This window comes from Mustela erminea, chromosome 16 (genome assembly GCF_009829155.1).
Source record: "Mustela erminea isolate mMusErm1 chromosome 16, mMusErm1.Pri, whole genome shotgun sequence".
NCBI lineage: Eukaryota > Metazoa > Chordata > Mammalia > Carnivora > Mustelidae > Mustela > Mustela erminea.
Window position 1 is genome coordinate 6,827,096 of NC_045629.1, and position 8,959 is coordinate 6,836,054.

At 39.2% G+C, this 8,959-nt stretch overlaps 1 pseudogene; it reads left to right on the forward strand.

The window, feature by feature from the left end:
- Nucleotides 1-6,020: 6,020 nt before the first annotated feature.
- Nucleotides 6,021-6,662, forward strand: LOC116575505 (annotated as a pseudogene).
- The last annotated feature ends 2,297 nt before the right edge of the window (nt 6,663-8,959 follow it).

Genomic DNA, 8,959 nt, shown 5'->3' on the forward strand with positions numbered 1-8,959 from the left:
GTGACTTTTTCTGATTTTGGTATCAGTGTAATACTGCTTTCATAAAATAATTTTGGAAGTACACCTCGCCCCAGTCAGAATGGCTACAAATAACAAGTCAGCAAATGACAGACACTGGTGAGGATGTGGATAAAGGGGAACCCTCCTACACTATTGGTGGGAATGCAAGCTGGTGCAACCACTCTGGAAAACAGCATGGAGGTTCCTCCAAAAGTTGAAAATAGAGCTACCCTATGACCCAGCAATTGCACTACTGGGCATTTACCCCAAAGATACAAATGTAGTGATCCGAAGGGGCACGTGCATCCGAATGTTTATAGCAGCAATGTCCACAATAGCCAAACTATGGAAAGAACCTAGATGCCCATCAACAGATGAATGGATAAAGAAGATGTGGCGCATACACACACACACACACACACACACACACACACACACACACACACACACAATGGAATACTATGCAGCCATTAAAAAGAAGAAATCTTGTCATTTGCGACAATGTGGGTGGAACTAGAGGGTATTATGCTTAGCAAAATAAGTCAATCAGGAAAGACAACTATCATATGATCTCCCTGATATGAGGAAGAGGAGATGCAATGTGGGGGATTTGGATGGTAGGAAAAGAATAAATGAAACAAGATGGGGTCAGGAGGGAGACAAACCGTAAGAGACTCTTAATGTCACAAAACAAACTGAGGGTTGCCAGGGGGAGGGGTGTCGGGAAAGGGTGGTGGGGTTATGAACATTAGGGAGGGTATGTACTATGGTGAGTGCTGTGAAGTGTGTAAACCTGGCAATTCACAGACCTGTATCCCTGGGGCTAATAATGCATTATAGGTTAATAAAAAAAATTTTTGGAAGTATTCATTTCTATTTTATGGAGGTTTGAACAGGATTGGTATTACTACCTTCTCAAGTGTTTGGTAGAATTTATCAACAAAGCCATCTAGGCAGGAGTCTTTTTGTGTGTGAGAGAGAATGTTTATAGTTTGGGTTTTTGTTTTTGTTTTTGCTTTTGTTTTTGTTTAGAGTTTATTTATTTATTTGACAGACAGAGATCACAAGTAGGCAGAGAGGCAGGCAGAGGGAGGGGGGAGTTCCCCCTGCTCAGGCTTCCCGCTGAGCAGAGCCCCACATGGGGCTCAATCCCAGGACCCTGGGATCATGACCCAAGCCGAAGGCAGAGGCTTTAACCCACTGAGCCACCCAGGTGCCCCTGGTTTTGAATTTAATTTATTTAATAATAAGAGTTATTCAGATTACTATTTTTTAATAAATGAATAAGACTTAGTAACTTGTACCTTTCACAAAATGTGTACTTTTCATCTAAGCTATGGAATATATTGACAAAAAGTTGTTCATAAGATTCCTTTATTATCTTTTTAATGTATGTAAGATCTAAAAGTAAACTCTTCTCCTTCTAGGTATGATAATTTGAGTCTTCTCTCTTTTTATTGTTTGGAGGTTTATAATTCTATAGATCACTTCAGAGAAACAACTTTTTAAAATTTTCCTGATTTTCTTTTTTACTTTTTTATGTCACCGATTATTCATTCCCCCCCTTTCCCTCCTTATGTAAGTTTGATTTGCTCATCTTTTTCTAGTTTAAGGCAATTGCTTAGTTCAAAGGTGGCAAATTAGAGTCCATGGCCTATTTTTGTACCACCTCTGGAGTAAAAATGTTCTTTATATTTTAAAGGGTTGTAAAACAATCTGAGGGTTTTGAAGGGGCGGGCGGTGGGAGGTCGGGGTACCAGGTGGTGGGTATTAGAGAGGGCACGAATTGCATGGAGCACTGGGTGTGGTGCAAAAATAATGAATACTGTTATGCTGAAAATAAAAAAGAAATTTTAAAAAAAGGGTTGTAAAAAACATAGAACAGTCAACTAAGACCATCTATGATCTATAAAGCCCAAAATGTTTACTAGCCATTTATTTTCAAAGTTTACAAATTCCTGGCTTTGATAATTTATTTGAGTCTGCTTAAATATCAGCATTATAGCCACAAATTTCTGGTGTACCTGGATGACCCAGTCAGTTAAGTGTCTGACTCTTGATATGGGTTCACATCATGACCTTAGGGTCACGAGACCAAGCCCCAGGTAGAACTCCGTGCTCCGTGGGAAGTCTGCTTGGGACTCTCTCCTTCTCCTTCTGCCTCTCCTCCCATTTGCTCTCTCTCTCTCTCTCAAATAAATAAATAAATCCTAAAAAGGAAGCTACACATTTCCCATTAATCACTGCTTTGGCAGGATCCCATACCTTTGTTACATTGTTTTTTCTTTTTCATTCAAAGAAAAGTATTTTCCAATTTGCCTTGTGATTTCTTCTTTGCTGTAAGGATTATTAACCAAGTGTTCCTTAATTTCCAAATATTTGGTTATTGATTTCTATCTAGTTAAATCCTGCTGCTGTCAGAAACATATTTTCTATGCTTTCAATCTTTTTAAGTTTATTGAGAATTGATTAAATGTCCAGAATAAAGGTTATCTTGGTATATATTCTACTTATACTTGAAAATAATTGGTATTCTTCTGTCTTTTGGTGTTTTATCTATGTCAATTATGGAGGTTCTTTTTTGTTCTATACATATCTGGGATTTCATCACCTTTTGCTTAAAAATACTTGTTGAAAAATATGTTCTTTTTGTCTTTTTAATTGACAGAGTGCACTTTGGCTAAAATTCAATTGACTACGTATCTGTAGATTTTGTTCTTTCTGCTGTCTTAAAGCATCTATTTCTAAATTTCCACGATCAAGTTTTTTTCAAACTAGAGAAATGGTAAGAATCCCTTGGGCATTAGACTTTTTGCAGTGTGACAGTTTGTTAGCAAAGAAAAATTCCTAGTCTTTTTCGAATATTGCCATGAAATTTGAGACTAATGACTATTCCAATGACTTTAGTGGAGAATTTTTAAAAACAATTGGAAGCCTAAAATAATGTCATTATTGTGAATAGATGGGTAAGTTAAGTAGAAATAAAGATGATTCTAAAGTTGAATAGTCTTTCAAGCTCCAAAATTTACAAGTTCATAAAGCTTTGATTTTTCATTATCACTTTTTGTCTTTAACATTTATTTTGTTATTCCTAGGCAATATTATTGCTGCAGAGGCAACAGTATGAAAAGAATATCATCTGGTATACTCTCAATCTGAATGGAATTATGAAAGGTTATTGAAGAAGAGCCTTTAAAAAAGCCAAACTATAAATAGTCTAGAAGCATCAGATACTCTGGCTTGCTTGAGAGTATATTTGACACTAACAGATTAATTTATGACTATTCTATGTCTCGGCAGTTCCCTATTTCTAACATCTAAAGGAAGCAACGGGTTCTTTTTTCAAATAGATTTTTGAGACAAAAAGTAGTATTTTTACTTGATTTGACTAATACTGAAATTGGAATTCCAGAATGGTATTTTCCAAAATGGCTAAATATGTGATGTGAGGATGTGGGGGCCTACCAGTTAACATTATAGATAAATGCTTACAGTTTCAGAAATGTTTTTCAAACAGGGTTTAAAGGTGTCTTTCTGAATTAAGCCACAGGTTCAGAGTGACATGGTCCGGGGCCCACTCTCTGGTCCTGTGTGAATATGGTCTCAGTGTCTTACAATGCAGTGAGTGAAGTGTTTCCTGATTTGGAGCTTTTGGGGTCTACACCATGCTTAAACTGAAGGTGCATGTGTGTCAGACGCTATGGCAAGTAGCATTGGCAAAATCAGGATCCCAGGACCTGACAGCAGCAAGGCAATGCCATTCGACTTAGGAAGTACTTCCAAGGTCAGAAAAGACTTTCCTTTTCTGCCTCCAACATTGAATAAAGCAAGAAAAATGTGCTGTTAGCTCAACTAGAAAATCCAAATATAATTAGCAACAATGTTTTTCTTTCCATTTTTTAAAGGCTCATTGTTATCAATGAGCTTTTCACAAATGGAGTTTCAGTGCTGTTAGAATACTTCCCACTATAATTGGCAGCCTCAGTAAAAAAAAAAAAAGGAAAGAGTCTTAGGTAGAAGTTAGGAGTAATCCTGCATCTATTATAACTACGGGAATAAGTAATCTGTTGGGAGATGATATTACTAGAAGGTTTGTAAGCAAATGCCTCAGGGAAGTTTTTATAACTAAATATTCAGATTTGAAAACTGAGTTTTCCCTTCACTGAAAAAGAAAACTTTCCATACTCAAAATGATTTTAAAGAAAATCTACCCCACTGAAACCTGGTGACATAATTTTTGTTTTGTTTTGTTTTCTTTTCTTTTCTTTTAAGATTTCATTTATTTATTCATGAGAAACAGAGAGAGGCAGAGGGAGAAGAGGCTCCCACGGAACAGGGAGCCCAATGCAGCACTCGATCCCAGGACCCTGGTATCACGACCTGAGCCGAAGGCAAACAGATGCTTAACCAACTGAAGCACCTGGACGCTCCTGGTAACATAATTTTTGAAGTAATATATACTTTCTTCTTACATGAATACAAGGGAAACTAACAAAGAGCTCTTTTCTGTTTCTCCAGTGATTTTGCAAATGCTATTATTAACTTAATAGAATGTCACCATTTATTAATTATGACTTAGTAAAGAAAATATATTACAACAATTGGCGCTAATAGCTAACTAATTAATTTTAAAACTTTCACTTTGAGCAACCATCTCGATGTGTTTTAGAGAATCTGTTTCAGTAGAGATGTTTCCAGGTTTCTTATACTTATTCAGCATTACACACTTTAAGACAATTTGTATTATTATCATATATAAATATTTAGTTTATAATATTTACAGTGTGGCCCAGACAAATTTTAATAAAGGATAAATCCAGTATAATATATACCTTTCTGCAAATTATTTCAGGTAAATACAAGTATGTTCTTCCATTAAAAGACTTCTAAAGAACTATAAATATCTAGATTTTTTTTTAAAAGACTCTTGAAATAAAAAAGGAAAAGCACTGGATTTGGAATTAGATGATCCTGGCTTGAATTCTATCTTTGGGGGAAATGTGCTTTGTAACTCTGCTCACTTATCCCTGAATGAGAGTTCCTCCATCTGCCTTTTGGGTATGATACCAAGGGTTGCATGTCAGAGACCAACTCTGAGAGTCACACAATTCATATGAAGTTTGAGAGGCAGAAATTACAAGATTAATTTCAATCAGGAAACTGAAATTGATCTGTTCCATACTCAACACATAAACAATCATCTCTGGGTCTTGAAATATCTACCTTAGACCTCATGTATTTATCTCTTTATTTGGTTAGATCCCTAAAAAAGCACAGATTTATCACAAATGCGTATTTGATAAAATTTGTTAATTTTTTTTTTGGGGGGGTTGTAATTAGCACGATCTTCTGGAGAGAGAATTGCTGAGTCAGAAATAAGCCTTTTCTGGGCGCCTGGGTGGCTCAATGGGTTAAAGCATCTGCTTTCGGCTCAGGTCATGATCCCAGGGTCCTGGGATTGAGTCCCACATCAGGCTCTCTGCTCAGGAGGTAGCCTGCTTCCCTAATCTCTCTCTGTCTGCCTCTCTGCCTACTTGTGATCTCTGTCAAATAAATAAATAAAATCTTAAAAAAGAAAAAAAGAAAAGGAATAAACCTTTTCTGATTTTGAATAAGATTTTGTAAGAATTTATATTGGTCCCTTTAAGTATCTTTACACAGATAATACTGAGCCTATCACCATGATGCCTGTTATTAACCTTTTTATTTAAAAACCATCCCAAGAATCTCAGTTTGGGGGAAGAAAATAAAAAGCTCTTAGAATTCTCATAAAGAACATCTGCTCTACTTGGGTTTGCACCTCAGGGCCTTTATAGGAAGAAGGAGAGAGAATCTGAAACTGACTCCACACTAAGCATGGAGCCCGACCTGGGGCTCAATCTCAAAACCCTCAGATTATGACCTGAGCCAAAATCAAGAGCCAGTTACTTAAAGGACTGACCACTCTGGTACCCTGACATTGCAACTTTAATTGCCTCTCTTCTGTGTAGTTAAAGCGTGGGTGATGAAGAGATGTAGAGATGGCTGATAGCATCAAAATCTTTCTCCAGAACCTTGTCAAGGGGATCAAAGTCTCTGTCTGGGATATTTGTGCCATCTCAAAGCTAGATGCTCAATTTCAAGAAAAAAGAGAGGAGACTCCAGTATACTGGAGAAAGGCAAGTAATGTTTCCAAACAGTGGAGAGTGGAGGCATAGTGCAGAAGCAGGAGAGTGAGCCATGCATTATTACTGGAATTTTCCAGTGCTGTGCTTGGAATGGTGGAGTATTCTGGTATGTTCTCCACTTGTTTCCCAAGAATTTATTCCTGAGCTTCAGTCATAAATAGCACAAGCTATGGGTGATTCATGGCTACTTGGAGATGTTTGGTTTTGGCTGAAATTCTTTCTTATAGCAATTTCCAGTGTTTCTTGGGTACTCCCCACTACCTGTGCTTAGCAAAGTTGTCAGTGCCATTTGGTTTCAGGATATAGTGGATCTGGCATTCGAAGTATCAGGGAAGAGCCTCCCCCATTCCCCAGTATCAACAAAACTGCTCATATGCTTTTCAACAATTTGCTGCTGACTCTCTTCTTCATCCAGAGAATGTTGTGAGCCTCTTTCCCACCTATCTTGTTGCTCAGCTGGTTAGTCTTCTGCATATGCCCCTGTCTACTGACTAAACTGCTTTGAAATCCCTAGTTCAATAAAGGAATCAATGCACCCACCACTATCAGTCAGAAAGTAACAGGCCTTACTAGCTTGGATGTGATTTGCCTTGGTTCTCCTCACAGGAATGCAGTCCTCATCCAGTATCAGTGGCTCCTATTCTCTATCCTCCTTTATTTACTCATATTAACTCAATGCATGGCAATGAGCCCATGCACCTTTTCTTAGTGGCCTTCTTAAACAAAGACTCTTCCATAAGACTGCCTACCTGCAGTCTGCCCTGAGCATTAATTCTCCTCAAAGCAGTTCTCTTCACCGCATTGGTCTCCAGTTAACTGTAGGCTGCTGCCCACCTGAACCCTCACCACCTGCTGCCTGTGTCCAGAGGGGCCAGGGGGGAAGGGGTGGGATTAGAAGGACCCTTGGGGCAGCTCTTCTCTCGGTTCTCCTCACCAGACTCCACCTGGGGCCCTCTGCATATTCCCTTCTCCCTGAGGAATTCGGATTTTTGTCTCTGGGGAGCACAAGGCACAATCTTCCTGACACCCATATGTGCATTCTTAACAATACCCCCTAACCTGAAAGGGCCCCAAGATTCCCCCCAGCCCTATTTTAACATTTGCCAGCTTTGTGCGGTGACTGATTTGGCACCTTCGTTTTCTCCCCCTGCCATTTATGCTTTCACCTCCCCTTCCTACCCCCCACCACCATTGGATGAATGAATTTTGTCTGTCTGTTTCATTTTATACATTTGTTATTTTTGTTTTTGTTTTTGTTTTCTGTTGTAAGGGCCAAGGGCAGGTGGCCCCAAAATGGCCCACTTTGGCATGAAGATTATTTGGAGTTAAAAAAACAATCAAAACCCAGCAGACTCATGAAAAACCTGTTATTTCCCCTCAACTGCCTAAAAATTTAGACAGAAGGCTTGCTCAAGGAAGAGAGCTATTGATGAGGGATAGAAGCAGAAAAATACTCACCTTTAGCCCAGAAGGCTGACCTATAGCCTGCATTGCTTCAATAAGGCTCAAATACGGCCGGTTGCTACATTCTTTTTTTTTTTTTTTTTTTTTTTTTTTAAGATTTTATTTATTTATATGAGGGAGAGAGGGAGGGAGAGAAAGCTTGGGAGGGGAGAAGGTCAGAAGGAGAAACAGACTCCCCATGGAGCTGGGAGCCTGATGCAGGACTCTGTCCTGAGACTCGGGGATCATGACCTGAGCTGAAGGCAGTCTCTTTACCAACTGTGCCACCGAGGCACCCTGGTTTCTACATTCTTAAAGGGTCTCATGACTGCCTGCACATCTCACTGGTAGTTAATATTGAACTGAATGATAAGCCCCAGAGAAATCTTATGAGAGTAGTTTTATGAGTAGAAATTTGAAGAAGACATTTATGATCTAACAGTCCCTGCACGTCCCCACCGCCTTGAGCATTAAGCATATAACCACCACCTTCATATAGCAAAAAGGCTGCTCTTTCTGCCCATAGGCCCCACCCCCATACTACTCAAGTAAACTTACTGATAAAGAAAAACTGTGCTCTAAGATGGCTGACCAAACCAGCAAGGGAATTCCAGTCCCTGTCTCAAAGCCCTTCCAGGTTCTTCTTTCCTACCCCTTTTCCCCCGCGTGCCGAAAGTATCAAGTATGCAGAAGTAGAAAGGTATATATCCCTCTCCCTGCTTGTTCTCAGGACTCAGAACTTTGGAGAACAATCACCTCTGGGCCCACTGGTGTTAAATAAACCTCCGATCCTCCAAAGTCTCCGAGGGCTGCTTGGTTCTTCCGTCAGGATCCAGTCCAGGTTCTGTAACATTACTAACTTGAACAGTAAAACATCTCAAGAATTCTTTCTTGGCCATTGTGCTCCATGATCCCACAACACTACCACCATAGGTAACTACATGCAGGCACAGGAGGAACCCAACAAGGCCTGTTTGATCAAAGTCCTCTCTGTCCCCTTGTTGCAGCCCAGGAAACATTTTTTTTTTTATCTCTTTTATTACATTACATTTATTCTTTCATCTTCCTATGAATTGCATTCCTTTCCTTTGAAGTCCCAGACCCCTACACCCTTCTCTTCAGTTGAGAGTCATGTACAGACCTCATTTTGCCCATCTTTGGAATTTCTTGTCTGTATGGATTCCTCTTATACATGAAATGAAATTTGATTTTCTCCCATTAATCTGTCTCATGTCAATTTGATTCTTAGTCCAGCTCAAAGGACCTTAGGGGCAGAGGAAATTCTTCCTTCCCTACCCTGTGAAGCACCTACATTGGATGTGGGGAATGAAGGAATATCTCAGTTGTTG